The sequence below is a fragment of the Pseudophryne corroboree genome, chromosome 5 (genome assembly GCF_028390025.1).
Source record: "Pseudophryne corroboree isolate aPseCor3 chromosome 5, aPseCor3.hap2, whole genome shotgun sequence".
Lineage (NCBI taxonomy): Eukaryota > Metazoa > Chordata > Amphibia > Anura > Myobatrachidae > Pseudophryne > Pseudophryne corroboree.
This window is the reverse complement of record NC_086448.1, coordinates 62,731,565-62,751,475: the sequence shown is the minus strand read 5'-3', so window position 1 is coordinate 62,751,475 and position 19,911 is coordinate 62,731,565.

Genomic DNA, 19,911 nt, shown 5'->3' with positions numbered 1-19,911 from the left:
ATGCACCTAATAAGGTCCAACCCACCTTTTTTGACAAAGGTTTTACTACAGGTTGAGTCAATACATAACGGAAATTGTATTTGTGGGTGGAGATTTTAACTGGACATTTAACCCCACATTTGATGCCTCTTAATCAGTCTTGTCCCATACCAAGTAATGCGGAGGGTACAGAAACTTGTTCACGAAAATCAATTGATAATTATGAATAAAAATTGTGGAGCGTTCTGGGATACCTGTATATGAAATATACAGTATGTTGGATATACAATAAGTGAATGTATCTGAGAAGCTCTGAGGTATATTCTTGACCAAGGTGACCCTAAATTAACTTGTGTGTAATAACATATGGAATCCTTATCCTCTATAAATAGAGCAATCTACCAGAGTCCTAATTCTTCTCTGTTTGTCTGCAGAAAGAACTTAGGTAGTCTCCTCCTGTAAAATGTAATGACTGTCCAAATATATTCAAATGTCTATTGGCAAAAACTGTAGGCAAGGTGTTCACTGAACTACTGTCCCAATAATCCAATTCATCTATCAATGTAAACTGTAGGCAAGGTGTTCACTGAACCACTGTTCTAATAATCCATTTCGTCTATCAAAGTAAACTATAGGCAGGGTGTTCACAGAAATAACACAGATGTCCCAGTTGATGCAGTATACACGTCGATATTGTACACCTCGCTTGAGTGATTCCACAGAGACTCTCCACCTCAGAAACAACACAATGCACCATATCAGGTGCAATCAAACACTCCAGTATATTGGAACTAGGTGTACAAAGATGATGACTACTCACTCAGAAGTGCCCATTATGTTGCTGGTCCCAATTGCATACAGCAGAGGCTCTCAAACACGATCTTCAAGGCACCCCAATGGTACAGGTTTTAAGTTTATCCATGCTTGGCCACAGGTGACTTAATTATCACCTCAGTTTGATTTAACCATCTGTCCTGAGCCATGGATAGACCTAAAACCTGGACCGTTGTGGTGCCTTGAGGACCATGTTTGAGTACCTCTGGCATACAAGCTTGTATGTGTCTCCACTGGGTGTTTGCATGTGAGAGAGTGTGGGATCTGTCACATGCATGCAATGAGGAATGAGTCTTGCTTAATACAAGTCCAATTTTATTTAGACTATTGACGAAACTGCCTTTGTAATACAAAAGATTTTCAAACCAGCGCTCCAAGACAGTAGTGCTGCAACCTCTGCTGAAGTGGTCACCCCCACTTCCAATAGTCCAAAATATAGTCACAAATCGCAGATATGTGCACCCGCTGGGATCATGCGGGGTCAGTAGTCAGATTCTTTACGGGTCTTGGTTCCCTAATTAAGCCGTAGTAGATATTTAGTTCCTTTTAAAATTTCCTCAGAGGTCACTACTCCTCTTCTTCCCTCAAAATGAACAAGAATGAATGGATATATATAGTGAAGTACAGTTTTATTGATGTATAAAAACAACTAAAATTTCACTGCAAGCAGTTCCACCAACATTTATGGGGCAAGTGTGCGTACCAGAATAAGTGGGGCAACCAGTGAAGGCTACCCTGAAGCGCTTGTGAGATATATATACAGGTACCTCCCGGGAAATCAGCACCATTTCACCTTCCTGGATGCCTCCACAGATTCCTTGGTTGCTACAGTCTGTCCCCCAAAACACCAACGCGTTTCTGCTCATGGAGAGCCTTTCTCGAGGTTTGTGGTGGAGTTAGAAACACTGGGCTATTTAAACACAGTGTTGTGGTGTGATTGGCTCAGACTGTTCAGTCAAGGAATACATCTTTATCCCCATCATATCCTTTGGATACAATTTTTTTCTTCATGGTAAAGAAGGGTTTTGAAAACCATTCGGTTTCAAATCACTTCAAGGGTATGCACAACAACAATTGCAATACTCTGAATAAAGTGATAGGCATTAAGTTAGTTCAAAGTCACTGGCGTAATAGAGATACAGAGGAAAATCTTATGCAAACTGAAATGAAGTGGATCTATAATATGGCCACATAAGCTCCTAAAGGATTGAATTTGGACTTTGAGCTTAAATGGTTTCTTTGATGGTCCATTTTACTGTAGATTCTAATTTTTACCTCCACTCTCCCTTAATTTTTAAGAGGCATGATTGTTCTCTTATCCTATATTGTTCCCCTTATTTATTATTTTAGAGGTCATTTCACGCTATGTGTTTTATGAAGATAATACTGGATCCTAAAAATGTGGTACTCTTCGATATCTGTTATAGTCTCAGTTGGTGAAAGTTTCTATTTTCTTCTATGTCTGTATTTTTTACATTTTCTATGTATTTATTATATATGTACTGTAATCCGGTTTGATTGATAAGGGCCTCCTTCCCCTTTTCACTCGTGGAACGCATAACAGACCAATGCGTTCCATGATAGTCGCCGCCACCCACCGGAAGTACGTATGACTTCCGCATTGAAACAGATCACCACCTCTGACGAGAGCGGGAGGTGGGTGGAAGCGGATGGGAGATGCGCTCAAGGGATCTGGAGCGCACAAACCTTCGGAAGGGGACAATACCTAATTCAGCTTCCGCCGTCAATAGAGTGTAACGGTGGGCGGAAGAGGAAGTCAGGTGTGCGTTCCACCTAGGTGGAACGCACAAAGCATTCAAGTTTATTTTTATCTATTTTCGGCCCCAAACAGTTTTCTCTATATTCAATAAAGAGAGAGGTATTGTAAAGTTCTGTCAGACCCTAGAGAAATATTGCAATTAGGTTAAAACCATATGGAAAGTTGTATTCCTTGACTGAACAGTCTGAGCCAATCACACCACAACACTGGGTTTAAATAGCCCAGTGTTTCTAACTCCACCACACACCTTGAGAAAGGCTCTCCATGAGCAGAAACACGTTGGTGTTTTGGAGGACAGACTGTAGCAACCAAGGAATCTGTGGAGGCATCCAGGAAGACTGGAGCCAGAGGTGAAACGGTGCTGATTTCCCGGGAGGTACCTGTATATATATCTCACAAGCGCTTCAGGGTAGCCTTCACTGGTCGCCCCACTTATTCTGGTACGCACACTTGCCCCATAAATGTAGGTGGAACTGCTTGCAGTGAAATTTTAGTTGTTTTTATACATCAATAAAACTGTACTTCACTATATATATCCATTCATTCTTGTTCATTTTGAGGGAAGAAGAGGAGTAGTGACCTCTGAGGAAATTTTAAAAGGAACTAAATATCTACTACGGCTTAATTTGGGAACCAAGACCCGTAAAGAATCTGACTACTGAGAAAAAAGGGGTGAGGGAATGTGATCAAAGGCGCCCAAAATTTAGGAGGAAAGTTTGGAAATAATGTTAGTCATAAAAAATAAAAGAGTTTTGACATGAAATAAATGAAGAAATAATGGATACAACAATACTTATGGGTTCTTCTAGATGTTCTCAATCAGCTGTCCGTTTGTGATTTAAATCACAAACGGACAGCTGATTGAGAACATCTAGAAGAACCCATAAGTATTGTTGTATCCACCATTTCTTCATTTATTTCATGTCAAAACTCTTTTATTTTTTGTGACTAACATTATTTCCAAACTTTCCTCCTAAATTTTGGGCGCCTTTGATCACATTCCCTCACCCCTTTTTTCTCATTGTATTTTTACCTGTGTTGTGGGCAGGTATAGGGATGTGATTGGGTTGACCTATCCTATTGCGCCAGAGTTCACCTTTTTCCATTTTCTGACTACTGACCCCGCATGATCCCAGTGGGTGCACATATCTGCGATTTGTGACTATATTGAGAACTGCCTTTGTAACCGGCCCAAAGCTGTACAGTATAATTCAGGAATACAGGACATGAGTCCAGTAAAGTGCAGTTCAGCCTGTGCAGGTGTCCAAATGCATTTTGTCCTTTTAGGTACTTAACGGACGATTTTTCCCCTGAAAAACCGCTCCAAAATTGTCATTTTTTTATGAGTAAATTAGGTGAAGAACATGAATTTAACCTTGTCCAAAATTATTTTAGTTAAAAAAAAAATTGAATAAAAAAAAAAAAATCTCAAATTTCGTAACATCGGTCAGGAAGAACATCGTTAAAATTGTGACCACCGCACCGTTAGTTTTACCCCCAAGACAGCTGCCAGGTACACAGGGGGGTTCTGGGGGTAGCTTGGGGGGGTTGTTTTACACTTTCCCAGCGGCTTCTATTGTCTGCAGCCGCTAAGTGGGGGGTCCTGCCGTGCTGACCAATCAGCAATGATCGGCAACACTGAGAGGAGGGTGCAGGGAGGCAGAGGGACCATCCAGTCCCTCAGAGAGCAGGAAGTTTCTCTTCCCTGCAGGTGATAACACTGGTCGCACCCTGACTGGTCGCACCCTGTGCGACCAGGTCAGATAAAGCACTTGCTGGTGTGGTCGCATCTGATGCGACCATGCCAGGCAAGTGGTTAATAAAAGTGGGTAGGACACCCTTATAATTGTGAGCTGCTATGGGGTGCTACACCAAATCTTAGTAGCGCTGACCAATCGTTTTCTTGTCTGTTAGTTACCTGGAGGTTACAACACCCCAAAAATAGAGAGTTTACCTTTTTCTCTAATCCTCATAATGCCTATTATCAGTTCGATTATCTTTTTGTGCCCCATTGGCATCTTTATTTGCTTTCGAAAATGGGCATGGGTTTGATTAGATGGTTGGACCATGCTCATGCATCTCTACATATTCTAATTCCAGAGACCCAGCATAGGTGCTGGTCTTGGAGACTAAAGGTGCTAGACGACCTGTAAACGATGCATTCTCATTAACGATTTCCCTTGAACTCCTCCGGCAGCTCCCCGGCAGTCCTGGGAAAATGATATAGGGGGTAATTCAGAGTTGATCGCAGCAGCAAATATGTTAGCAGTTGGGCAAAACCATGTGCACTGCAGGTGGGGCAGATGTAACGTGTGCAGAGACAGTTAGATTTTGGTGGGTTATATTGTTTCTGTGCAGGGTAAATACTGGCTGCTTTATTTTTACACTGCAATCTAGATTTCAGTTTGAACACACACCACCAAAATCTAACGCTCTCTGCACATGTTATATCTGCCCCCCCTGCAGTGTACATGGTTTTGACCAACTGCTAACACATTTGCTGCTGCGATCAACTCTGAATTAGGCCCATAGTACAATGCACAGAAGATATGTCTTAAGATCTGGGAGTGGCTACATCCAGGAGCATGCTGTCGTTGACGATAGCTTCCGATCTTCCCTGCAACAGGGAAGATCAGAAGCTCCAACCAATGACCAGCGGGACCGCACATCGTGATCATTATCGTTCAAAAACACTGAACAATCTGCACTATTATGAGCGATTTGTAGTTTTGATCCATCAGAAATGACCAAATCACTCATAATATCTTCTAGTGTATGGGCACCTAAAGGTTTTTAACAAGTGATAAAACTGGTTTTGAATGATAAAACTCACTGCATATGATAAATGGTGCTCCAGCCAATCAGCTCCCAACTGTCATTTTTCACGTGACAGGAGATGAACACATGACAATTGGGAGCTGTTTGGATGGAGCACCATTTATCATATGTAGCAAGTTTTATCATTCACAACAAGTTTTAACACTCATTGGGGGTAATTCCAATTTGATTGCAGCAGGAATTTTGTTAGCAGTTGGGCAAAACCATGTGCACTGCAGGGGGGGGGGGGGGGGGGGCAGATATAACATGTGCAGAGAGAGTTAGATTTGGGTGTGGTGTGTTCAATCTGCAATCTAAATTGCAGTGTAAAAATAAAGCAGCCAGTATTTACCCTGCACAGAAACAAAATAACCCACCCAAATCTTACTCTCTCTACATTCAGATGCTGGAATATAAAGATATTGGGCTAGATGCATCATTGCTTGAAGAGTGATAAAGTGGAGGGAGATAAAGTACCAGCCAATCAACTCGTAACTGCCATGTTACAGGCTGGGTTTGTAAAATGACAGGAGCTGGTTGGCTGGTATTTTTTCTCTCTTCGTTTTATCACTCTCCAAGCGATGATGCATCTAGCCCATTATCTCTAAAATGATTGAGGATTAAATCAATCTTAATTACACCAGGTAGATGACCATAGGCTTCTATGGGGTAAAGCCAGCTTTTGTTGGCGTTACCCTCCGCACCGAAGTCCCGGCATCTAGGGCTTAGTACATACTGGAAATACGGTAAAACCCCTAAAACAGGGTTTTTACCGCATTTTCCCGTTAGTACATCCCACCCTCTCTGAGAAAAAAAAGCTCCAAACTTTATATCTAAAATTAAAGATTCCGAGGGTGCTATTAGTTTTCTCATGTAGCGGATTGCAGAGTTCTGCCAGAAATATTACTCTTTCTGTTTATTCCCTTTCTGCCCCATGTCACCAGAATGAGTAGAATCCCATTTTAAAGAGATAGAGGATTACGTATCATTTGTTAACTATGCCCGCATCCCAGATGAGGGCCAACATATTCTAGAACAGAGAATTTTTCTGTTAGAATTGGAAGATGCTTTTAAATCCACCCCCATAGGAATTAATCCGGGTCCTGATGGGTTCACGGTCACCATTTCATATTATAAATAGTTTCAGGCCCAACTGTCCCCTCTTTTGCTACAGGTTTGATGTCATAAAAAATTCACTGGCCAAATATTTAAAGCCCATGTCACTGTGCTCCCAAAAACAGCAAGAACCCGACCCTGCGTTCAAGCTCCGTCAAAATAGTACTAAAAATGAAGATGAATAAATTAAAATAAATGACCATATACACAATACAGGTTGAGTATCCCATATCCAAATATTCCAAAATACGGATTATTCCAAAATACGGATTATTCCGAAATACGGAATTTTTTGAGTGAGAGTGAGATAGTGAAACCTTTGTTTTCTGATGGCTCAATGTACACAAACTTTTTTAATACACAAAGAAATTAAAAATATTGTATTAAATGACCTTCAGGCTGTGTGTATAAGGTGTATATGAAACATAAATGAATTGCGTGTATGTACACACACTTTGTTTGATGCACAAAGTTATTAAAATATTGGCTACAATGACCGTCAGGCTGTGTGTATAAGGTGCATATGAAACATAAATGCATTCTGTGCTTAGACTTAGGTCCCAGGATATCTCATTATGGTATGCAATTATTCCAAAATATGGAAAAATCCGATACCCAAAATACTTCTGGTCCCAAGCATTTTGGATAAGGGATACTAAACCTGTAACAGCACTGTAACAATAATATAATTAGACAGGTGCTAATCCAATGTATACAAATTTATTAATACTGTACATTAATAAAAATATATATCATAATCATAAAACAATATAAAAAGACACTAAATCGGGCTTGATTCACCAGTCTCTGGTAAATTCGCATAGCGTATATGCACAATGTTGAACTTGCGTGCCCATATTGTGGGTGTGGACAGTTAATGAAAAGCCAATTTTGTAAATTTCCAGACAGTCTGTATAATTACCACTTTTAGATACTGGCTGGGGCGTAATTCACTCTTAGCAATGGTCCAAGGTGTGCTGATGGTTCCAAAGCATCTGTTGGTGGTGACCCTTTCGCCGTGATGCAGGGACGTGCAGTCAGGGGAGGCAGGGGAGGCAGTGCCTCCCCTGTCATTAATGATTAAGATAATACAAAGAAGATGCATATGACACATATTCTGTGTCATATGTATCCTCTTAATATTATTCTTATCATTGCTCCTCTCTTTATGTGTTTGGGAGGCACCGATCGTGGTGCCTCCCGTTGTCACTGGGGAAAGGTATGGGGGCGGGGGGGCGGGCACGGGCGGGGACTAGCCATGGGCAGTAAAAGCCCATTGAAAATATATGGGAAAGCGGCACCATTAGAGGTGCCGCTTTCATACAGGGACGTGCTTTCAACCTATGAAAGCACGTCCCTGTCAGTGAGGCCACAGTGATTGGCCAGCGGATCCGTCACTGGATCCGCTGTCAATCACTGTGTGGGCGACGCTGGCGGAGGAGGTGCGGGCGGCTGGATGCGGCGGTGGTGCAGGCGGCGGGATGCGGCGGTGGTGCGGGCGGCGGTGGTGCGGGTGGCAGGTTGCGGCGGCGGTGCGGGCGGCAGAAGTTTACCTTTAGCCTGCTAAGTTTGGCAGCGGAGCGGTACCAGTTTCAAAAATGGCGCCTCAGCGTCATTTTTGAAATTCAAGATGGCCGCCGCGAGCCAATCACGGCTCGCCGCGTCATCGCCCCGCCCCCTCCAGCTGACTTATATAAGTCAGCGCGAGGCAGAGGAGTGTCAGTCCGACGGCGGAGGAGGAGCTGTGAAGAGCTCCTGAAGAAAGAAGACGCCGGAAGTTCTGGATGGGCGGCGGCTATGCAAAAGAGCTTAGCAGCCGCCGCCCACCAGGTGAAGATGCTGGAAGCCCTGGGGATGTGGCTCCCCCCAGGTGAAGACGCAGGAAGCCCTGGGAAGATGGCGGCCACGCAAAAGAGCTTAAAGGCCGCCGCCCCCAGGTGAAGATCCAGTTTAATAAAACTTATTTTTAAGACGTGTGGTGTTTTATTTTAATATTTTCTTTACAGGTGGACTACAGGTGCCAGCGGGCCCTTTATGTCCGGGCATGCTGGCACTTGTGGTTCTCCAAGTGCCAGCATGCTGGGGCAGGCTTGCTGGGACCTGTAGGCCACCTGTAAAGAACAATATTAACATACAATGAACCCCGCACCCACCGCCACCAGGGGTGCGGGGCATAGCCCTGGGCTATCAGCCCAGTGCTGGTTATTGCTTTATTTTTTGGGGTTCCCACTTTCCGAGGAATTCCAACCCTGGGCTGACTGGCTCGGGGGGATGATTAATGTTATGGCAGGGGAACCCCACACTGAGTGTCTCCCCTGCTATGGCATTACTCCCCCTGGCTGGTTCTGCCTAGTGCTGGTTTTACTGATGTGTCGGGGGACCACACTTTTTTTTTTTTCGGGGGGGGGGGGCTTGTTAGCTGCCAGTGCCTCCCCAACCAGTGACCTCACCGCACGTCACTGCCGTGATAGTATCTGCTGGAATCTTTTTATGTGGCTGCAATGGTCCAGGAGCTTCGAAAAAGTCCCAAGGGTTGTAGACTGGCAACAGAGACTGTGTTCCTCATGCGTTTCGATATCTGTTTGGCATCTTTATCAAAAATATATATATATTTTAAAATTAATGTAATAATACACTTGTATAAATTGGATTAGCACCTGTCTGATTATATTATTGTTACAGCACTGTTATTGTGTACATGGTCATTTATTTGACTGTATTCAATTTTTAGTACTGTTTCAATATATGGACCTGAGACCAATGTATCTGGCATGGATATTGGCATTATACAAAAACCTGAACACTAGAGTCAAGGTTAACGGGTCTTATCCTCATCATTTCATCATTTCAGAACTTAAATGGGACTCGACAGGGTTGCCCACTATCCCCTATCTGTTTTGTTTTATGTATGGAGGCCTTGGCAAGAGCTACCCTGATATTTGGGTGGTTCCATTGAGAAACACCGAACACAAACTGGTGCTTTTTATGGATGACTTATTGGCTATAGTGTCTAACCCGATGGTCTCCTTACCCAATTTGACTTTGGAGCTCCAGAAGTTCAGTTCCTTATCGAACATTAAAATTCATTATCCCAAGTCTGTGACGCTTAATTTAAATTCCCCTGGAATCCGTGGTGAGAGGTCTACAGTTGGCCTGTATGTTAAACTGGCATCTGACACATATGAAGTATTTCGGAACACAGTTAACAAGGGATGTGAAAGATGTATTTTGGTATAATTTCCCCCCCCCCCACTCCCCTTGTAATATTGAAAATATCCTTCATGCATGGCAACCCAAAAACGTCTCCTGGCTAAGGATTATAAAGATGAATGTTCTTCTGGGGATTTTGTACTGCTTGGAGAAGATTCTTGTATGGATTCCACAATCCTACTTTTGTAATGTCTAGTGGATGGTCCAGGATTTTATTTGGTCTGGCAGGAAACCCAGATTTCGCCACAATATTCTCTATAGAAAAAAGATGAATGGAGGCCTTCAGTTACCAATTTTTTTACCGTATTATCAAGCGTTATGTGGAGGGAAATTCCAGCTTAATTCCTTTAGAGGCCTTGCCCTGGATCCACATTATCCCCCAGACTGCACACCCTATCATTACTCCCACTTTACAAATTAGTAAGAAGTTACGGGTCTTACCTCCTGTCTCCTCTGTAGCCTTCCATTTTTCCTCAATTATGTTTAATCCCGATTTTTCCAGTGGGCTTCGTGGCTCATGCTTTTCGGCATTGGAGATCCTCCGGCATTTTGAGATTAATTCAGCTGGTCCATTCAGGTAGTTTGAAACCCTTCACAGTTTTACAAGAGAAACTTGGACTACCTCCGTCAGAATATTGGTCCTACCTACAGTACAACTTGGATCCTATGTTACAAAGACTAACACACAGGGTGTTCTGCTTAGGAACCTAACTTCCTTTGAGGGGCTCTGTACCCAGAAGGACCCTTTGCGCCACTGCATATCTATTTACTGTAAAATTTTACTAGATGGAGCCTTTGGGTCTCTACCCAAGTTTACTGATGCATGGAACATAGAGTTGAACATCCAGCTTACTGATAAACAATGGTCTATGGTGTTTCAATACCTCCATGTTTTGTCTCAAGTGGTTATACTTGAGACTCAAAAAAAAAGTTGTCACATGGTGGTATAAGTGCCCCAGCATATCAAGTAGAATGTCCCCAGGTCTCCCTAACATACAGTACAGTATGCTGGAGATGTAATGGAAGTGTGGACTCCCCTCTACACATCTGTAAGTCCTGTCCCTCTCTAAATTTCTTCTGGACTCAAGTTACCCAGCTAGCTAAAGAAATTGTGAGAGATGAGGTGCCTGACGTTCAAGAATTTTGGATTCTTAATCTCATCAAGTGGCCAATCTTCAAATATAGACAGTCTCTTTTGAGACATATGAATAATGCAGCTAACGCAGTAATTCCAGTTACATAGAAACATAGAATGTGATGGCAGATAAGAACCACTTGGCCTATCTAGTCTTCCCCTTTTATACCATATTTTTACCTCAAACCTTATTCGATCCTTATTTCTTTGTAAGGATATCCTTATGTCTACCCCATGCATGTTTAAATTGCTCTACTGTCTAAGATAGATGGTGGTCACCTCTCCCTCAATCCATTGTGGACTAGTCCCTAAGATTAGATATTTATATGTGTATGGAAGAGATCTCAATGTCAGTATCTAACCGCCTTGCCACATTTACAACCACTTGTTTCCATTGGCTAGAGTTTAAAGTGTTCACTAAATCTAATAATGGCTAAAGGCCTCACGGACCTTCAGGGTACTTATTTGTTTGAACAAAATGTAAGTTGCTCAAATCAATTAGGAAATACAATTCAGGTGCATGAAAGGTAGGGCGTAGTCTAAGCTAGAAATACATTGGGGATTAAGCCCTGGTGCCCCCAGCATACCGAGCTGTACCTGTACTAAAACATGAAAGACTATATATATATATATATATATATATATATATATATATATACATATAATAGAAATCCAGAGGTCTTAGTTACATACAGTTTGCAAGCGTATGATAAGCCACCAGGCCCCCGACAAGGCTCCTTTGATGCTGGTGGTCCCTAACTCTAGGTCTGGGCCCGGGGTGTAGAACCCCACAAACCAGCAAAGGCCAGCTACCCCACGCAGCACAATGTGAGAAGGTGAAGTGTTAGTATGTGTTAATAAAAGGAAACCAAAATCTATATACAAAAATTAATATACTAGTGAAAGTGTGATCAAAAGACCAGAAGGATGAATAAATGTGTTAAGGTGGTGCTAAATAGGATCTCGCAGTGTGCTACCCCAAAGCTGCCCAGCCCCACCAATCCAGGGAGAACCGCACCCCAGACCCGCCCCAGGTACTAATAATAATAACAACCCTTCCGGGTAATCTCCTATATAATAGCCCAGATCTGTGATTTTGTGATTCATTTGCTAACGCTGGGCGGAGTCACAACAGTGGGCGGAGTTAGTCAAATGAGTCACAGATCTGGCCAAATCTATAGGACACTAGGAGCAGCTGCAGAAGCAGATAGTATGGACATGGAGCAGGCAGGGGTGCATACCTCCCAGCTTCTTCAGGACACACACACACACACACACACACACACACCGAAAAGGGGGCGTGGCTTCACGGGAGGGCCCCGTTTTCGTCAGTGAGGGGGCATGCCCAGCGCTCTGTGAGCTGCTGGCATGCCCCCAGGGGCTGATTATGAGTCCGGGGGGCACAGGGTACTTGAGAAAGGGGAGCCCTATCTCATTGCTGTGCCTGCTGTGGGTTGGGGGCGTGGCCTAATCGCGGGTCGCGAGGCCACGCCCCTTATGCAAATTCCGGGATATATATATTTTTTTTTTAATGGGATTTTGGCCCCTCAGCTAGGGCTAAATCCAGAGGAGGTGGTCGCTTCCCCCTACACACCCGCAGAGGCAGAAGAAAGCAGGGAGACTGCTGCCTCCCTGCAAAACCACAGACCTGCCAATACGCAGCAGCGTGTGCCGACTGTAGCACAATGTTGTTGCTGGCAGGGCGGGGAGCTTCTGAGCTGGGACAGAGCTACTCCAGCCGGGGGGCCCCCTAAAACTGTGGGGCCAACGGTACGTACCGCCTGCCGCCCCCCTTAATCCGGCTCTGCTGCTGGAACCCCCCCCTTAATCCGTACCCCCTGATGCCCCCTCTTCCTCTGTCTCCACTATTCACCGCTGCTCTGCTAAGCAGAACAGCGAGTACAGGAGCTTTCCAACTGCCCCCCCCCTCCCCCCCACCGTGGGACACTGCGACCCGCGGGTGGGACAGCGGGACAGACCCCAAAAAATGGGACTGTCCCGCGAAAATTGGGACATTTGGGAGGTATGGGGGTGTGTGAGGGGGTATGCCATACTTGACCCCCACATCAGCATACTCAGCAGGGTCTCTCTGGTGCGGAGGAGCGTCACTTTCTGGTACACTCCACGCTTCTTAGCTGTAGTTTTGTGGGTCACCAGCCGCTGTGCACTTTCCGTACTGCCTCTGTTATCTCCAGCCCCGGCAACCCCACCGCTAGCTGCAGCGCTGCCACCCGCAGTGAGGTGCGCCCAGCTCCTTCACACACTTTAGCCGGCGGGTAGCGCTGCAGAAGTCCGCGCTGCTTGCAGGCTCTGACCCACTCCTCCCTCCAGCAGCAGCGTCTCCTGGGAGCTAACCAGTCACTCCCAGTCTCCCCTTACCACAGTGCCTGGCAGCTGCGCGAGGTCTGCGGTGTGTGACTGAGGAGGGGGGGAGTGATGCGGACGGGCAGAGGAAGCAGGACTACAGCCTAAGAGAGTCAGCCATGCCAAGTCTCCACCAGCAGCAGATCCCAACAGGTTGGAGTGGAACAGCAGCAGCCAGCAGCAGTGACTCCGGTAACACACATCTGTCTGTCACCACTGTTCTGTCCCTAATACCAATCTCTCCCGTGCCCTGTGTTCTGTCATGTCCCTGTCACCCCTGGCCTTGACCTGCCACCCTTATCCTGGCCCTTTCACCCTTATCCTGGCCCTTTCACCCTTATCCTGGCCCTGTCACCCTTATGCTGGCCCTGCTACCCCTATCCTGGCCCTGTCACCCCTGTGCTTGCCCTGTCAACCCTATACTGGCCCTGTCACCCCTGTCCTGGTCCTGCCGCCCCTACACTGACCCTGTCACCCCTATCATGTCCCTGTCATTTCTGTCCTGGCCCCGTCGCCCGTGTCCTGGCCCCGTCACCCCTGTCCTGGCCCCGTCACCCCTGTCCTGGCCCCGTCACCCCTGTCCTGGCCCCGTCACCCCTGTCCTGGCCCCGTCACCCCTGTTCTGACCCTGTCATCCCTGTTCTGACCTTGTCACCCCTGTCCTGGCCCAGTCAACCCTGTCCTGACCCTGTCACCCCTGTCCTGGCCCTGTTACTGCATACCCTCCAACTAGCTTTTTGGCAGGTACAGTACCCGCAGCACCTCCAGATCTCTCCCCAGTGCACCACACCTCCGCACCTTCCCCTCCACCACATGCGGCACTCCACCCCTCCCCCCCATGCTGTGCCTCCAGACCCCCTACACCACCCGCGGCTCCCACTCCTCCGCCCCTTCACCACCCCCAGCAATCTCCAGGCCCCCTCCACCATTCACCCCCCTTATATGTCTCCCCCACACCTGCCCCCCTCCACCCGCAGCATCTGCAGACACCCTCCTCCATCCGCGGTCCCCCCCTCACCCACCCCTCCCCCACCAATGGCACCCCCGCACCTGCCCCTCCACCACCTGCAGCACCTCCGGACCTCCTTCCCCATCCGCCGCAACACCCGTACCTGCCCCTCCCCTACCCATGGCGCCTGCGGACCCCTACCCCACCAGCGGCACTCCCGCCCCTTCCCATCCCACAGCACCTCCGGAACCCTTCACCCATCTGCAACATCCCCACACCTGCCCCTCCCCCACCCATGGCACCCCTGCCCCTCCCCCACCTGCAGTGCCTCCGGACCCCTCCCCCATCTTCATCCCCCACTCCTCTGCCCCTCCCCCACCCGCAGCACCTCCCAACCCTTCCCCATCCGGGCCCCACCCCCACTTCCGCCCCCCCCCTCCATCCGCAGCATCTACAGACACCATCCGCAGTACCCCCCGCACCCGCTACATTCTGTACATTGTGGCCTGCAGGTGCTGTTCACGCCGTCGCAAGGGGCTGCGCCTCCTTCACCATCGCACACCCTTTCATTGTGCAGTATTTAACCACTAACAAAGGAATGCAGGTGATACTCCATATAACACAAATATTGAACCCCAGAAAGGCATGCAAGGGTTAAGGGGGCGTATCCCCTTGCGACGGTGTGGAGAGCGCCCGTAGGGCGCGATGAAGCACCTAGTATAACATAATGCCACATGATAATGGCATCTGAGCAAATGTATCCGAATTGAGAGCTAACTTACCTGAAGATACCCCTGGGATCTCCAAATGGCACTACAGAAACCAGCATACCCTCCAAACACTGGTCCCATCCGTGCCCCTCATACTAACAGAACAAAATGTAAGTTGCTCAAATCAATTAGGAAATACAATTCAGGTGCATGAAAAGGAGAGGGCAGTCTAAGCTAGAAATACATTGGGGCTTAACCCGGAATGTTATTATTATTAGTACATGGGGCGGGTCTGGGGTGCGGTTCTCCCTGGATTGGTGGGGCTGGGCTGCTTTAGGGTAGCACACTGCGAGATCTTATTTAGCACCACCTTAACACATTTATTAATCCTTCTGGTCTTTTAATTACACTTTCACTAGTATATTAATTTTTGTATATAGATTTTGTTTTCCTTTTATTAACCCATACTAACACTTTACCTTCTCGCATTGTGCTACCCTGGGGTAGCTGGCCTACGCCGGTTTGTGGGGTTTTGCACCCTGGGCCCAGACCTAGAGTTAGGGACCACCAGCATCAGAGGAACCTTGTCGGGGCCTGGTGGCTTATCATACATTTGCAAACTGTATGTAACTAAGACCTCTGGATTTCTATTATATGTGTATATATATATATATATATATATATATATATATATATATATAGTCTTTCATGTCTTGCTACAAGTACAGCTCGGTGTGCTGGGGGACACCAGGGGTTAATCCCCAATGTATTCCTACTTATTTGTTTGACCTGTGATTTACTGGTTGGAGACTTAGGATTCCCCTTCCCCTCGCTCCCTGTACCACCCTCCCCCTTTTTCATACCTCCATCCCCCTATCTGTCTGTGCTATGTTTTACTTTCCTTTTGATATATTGCTTGAAAATTTTAGGTTCATATGTTCTGGGTATAATGTTTTTTTCCTTTTTTTGTCTTGATACCTGCCCTATTGTACTGGATATGTGTATCTTTAAATAAAAAAAATATATTAAAAAAATATGGAATGCTGGGATGGTTACTATAGACCAACAAGGAGACATTGGGGGTCATTCCGACCCGATCTCTCGCTGCAGTTTGTCGCAGCGCAGCGATCGGGTCAGAACTGCGCATGCGCTGGCGCCGCAGTGCGCCGGCGCATGGCAGCTTTCGTTACCTAGCAATCGCCTCTAAGAAAGAGGCAGTTGCTAGGCAGGAGGGGGCTGAACGGCGGTGTTAAGCCGTCGTTTAGGTGGAGCGGTCCGGCCAATGCAGGCATGGCCGGACCGTTGGGGGGGCGGGCCGCAGCGGCTGCATGACGTGTCACGCAGGCGCTGCGGCCAGCGGGAGCGACGAGCAACTCCAGGCCAGCCGCAGGAGCTGCGCTGGCCGGGAGTTACTCCTCATGACCTGTATAGGTCATTGGTACGGCCTCATCTAGAATACTGTATTCAGTTCTGGAGGCCATATCTTCAAAAGGATATTAATACATTAGAAACTGTACAAAGAAGGGCAACTAAAATGGTGCATGGCCTACATCACAAAACTTACCCAGAAAGACTAAGAAATCTCAATATGTATAGTTTGGAGCAGAGAAGGGAAAGGGGGGACATGATAGAAACTTTCAAATATATCAAGGGTTTTAACAAAGTCCAGGAGGGAAACATTCTCCAAATGAAGAGAAGCAATAGGACACGAGGACATGCACTTAGGCTGGAGGGGGGAGGTTCAGGGGAAATTTGCAGAAACATTATTTCACAGAAAGGGTAGTGGACAAGTGGAATAGCCTCCCATCAGAGGTGGTAGAGGCTAAGACAGTAGAGCAATTTAAACATGCATGGGATAGACATAAGGATATCTTTACAAAGAAATAAGGATCAAATAAGGTTAGAGATAAAAATAATGTAAAAAAAAAAAAAGGGGGCAGACTAGATGGGCCAAGTGGTTCTTATCTGCCGACAAATTCTATGTTTCTATGTTAAATACAGAGGCATCTGTATTTGTGCGGGGGGCCGGCACTGACATGCCGGGCGGACTAGTCCTGTGCTGGGCGTCCCCCCGCATGTCTGAGTTAACGATCGTAGCTGTGCTAAATTTAGCACAGCTACGATCAACTCGGAATGACCCCCATTGAGGCAATGCTGGTCAACTTTGGAATGGCACATGCCAAATCTGTCAGTACACCAATTGATAAAAGCACCGGGCCAGTTCTAGAAACTGTGGAGATCATCACCCGAATCATTTTAGAAAGGGGTCTCCTATCCCAAACAGCACAGCAGCAGGTGCACAAACCACACTGTAAAGGGAACACCCCGGTGACAGGGAACCTTGCCCGGAGCTGCAGGGGCTCAGCATGCACTACACGGTGAGGACCCACCCCCAGACTCCTCCTCACCTGTGAGTGAGACACCAACAGGCTTTTGTGCCCCTCCCCATGGTAGCTCCATTCATTCTTGTCTACTTTCTTGTCCATCTTCTCCGCTTCCATCTCTGGAGCAGGTGCTGGATGTGGTGGTGTCAGTCGATCATGTCCTAGAGCTCTGGGATGAAGGGAAGTAGGAGAGAATCTTGCAGGTCGGCCAGATGTCTGGTGCTCACTGCCACCTTGCCTGTGTGTGAGACAGTGAGTGCACCCTGTCCGGCAGCAAGACAGTCAACAGCACTGCAGTCACTGCAGTTGGGGATGGGAGACAGGCTGCAAGACAAGGGTGTATGAGAATGCTGGCTGATCTATGATCTCCCATGGTTGCTCCCAGGATGCCATGCGCCATGCTTGCACAGCGATGTAACACCCACCACCACCGGCATTGTGGGACACTGTGAGAGAGGACAGCAGCACAGCACTTGTGGTGGTCAAGAGCGGGCGGAGTGGCTGCGGCCACGCCCTCAGGCCTCATCGCCCCGGACAGTTGCCCTGCTTGCCTGCACCTAGAACCGCCACTGAGTATAAAAATAACACCAGCTATTTGTCAAACAAAAGAGGCAGATATAGAGGATGTGAAAAGAGTTCCTTATTATTGTAAGTGTAATGGAAATTTAATGTATGCAAGTATTGGCACACATCCAGACGTCACACATGCAGTCATTTGTCTTAGCCAATATGGAATCAACCCATATTAAACATTGGACTGTTGTGAATCGTAACCTGAGATATCTGAATGGTACAAGTTCCATGATGAAACTAAAAATATTTTTTTTTAAATGGCAGTTTGGAGTTACAAGGCTTCTGTGATACTGACTGCGGAACAGATGAGGACAAAAGTTGATACATTCACACTAGAAACGACCAGGGTCGAAGCTGGGAAAAACCCTGGCACAGGTAGTTTCTGTTCGCACTAAGCAAAAACCCAGGTCAATGCACATTTCCGTGCAAAAACCCGGGATATAGCTACATGTGTGAAAGGGAAAAAGATATTACTGTCATTTCACAAAACACAGGCTGTAAAATGACAGGAGCTGATTGGTTGGTACTTCATCTCTCTCCACTGTATCTATATACAAGGGCTGATATATCTCCCCCTTAATTGTAGGATTTTGCATTTTGATGTTTTTATACTCAAAGGAACATACATATATTTTATTCTAATCAAAAAATAATAAAATAGCCTACATTATGTTATGAATATGTCATAAACTGAAATATCATGAAACACAGCTCAATCTAAGTACACTGTAGCCAGGGCCAGATTCATTATTTGGGGGTCCTAGGACACTTAAATTAGGTGTCCCATCGGAGGGGGGGGGGGTATATTAGATTGTGCAAACTTCCCAACATGACCCATTTTAGGAGTCACAAAATGCATCTACCTGGCCTTACCTCTTAATATATGATTGGCGTCACCTCTGTTAAATTATTGAATTGGTAAGAAAGGTATTTCAACACAGGTGATTGCAGTCATAAATATAGAGGGATGTCCAGGTAGAGAGCATTTTGTCCCTACTGGAATGGGTCATGTTGGGATGTATGGATTGTGTATATTAAATTTAAACCAATGGTGTATATTAGATTTAAACTAATCATTTAATAATGCCTGGGTAGTGTTTATAGTGCCACCTAATTGAGAGACAACTATTTTGTAAAATGTTCTTGCAGTGGCTTAAAGATAACTTAAACAACCTTTAAAATACCTATAGAAAAATAAAATCTATAATTTATCATGTCACTTGCAAGAATAGCAGCAGCCTCTGTACTACTTACACACTGGGATGGGACTCAGGAGGACTCTGTGTGTGTCATTCTCTAGAGCTGAATTCTCATTAAATAATAGGTTATACAGGACTCAGACACCCAGGCAGGGAGGAGGAGAAGCTGGGATCCACCCCTCGCCTCTCTCTCCTCTGGTAGGGAAGCTCAATTGGCGCTTACCGCCACGGTTCCCGGGATTCATCCTCTGCGGTGCTCTGTGGCCACACGGGGACACGGCGGGGTCACTGGCAGAAGTGACAGCTTCCTGGAGCCTGGAGGGACAACCTAGTGGCCCGCAGCTTCCCTGTGTGTCTGCAGTGCAGGGAGCGGCCATGTTGGAGACCAAGGGCAGCACAAATGAACCTGATGGGTGAGTGTCAGCCAATTCTGTTTCCATGCTGCCTATAAATAAGCTGGGATTTTTGCATTCACTGCACAACGTTCGCCAGCTCCCCAGGGCGCGATTACGGTCAACCGTTCTCCCGCTGGTGCCTACGAATTCTGCAGGATTCCCATAATGGTTCGCCAGCTTCAGCCTGTGTCTTTCGGTCACATCTTCACATCATCCGGCAACCAGTCTTCATAATTCTTCATTCACGTCTTCACATCATCCTGCAACCAGTCTTCACAGTTCTTAATTCACGTCTTCGCATCATATAAAGCATATTCTTCACACTTCTTCAGTCTCTGCCTCGTATCACTCAGTGGACATTCTTTACAGTTTTCTTTTACATTATCATCCCATCCAGAAACCAATTCATTGCAGTTATTCTCATGCCTCCACGTCACCCTGCAGACCTCGTCATAGTTCCTTAATC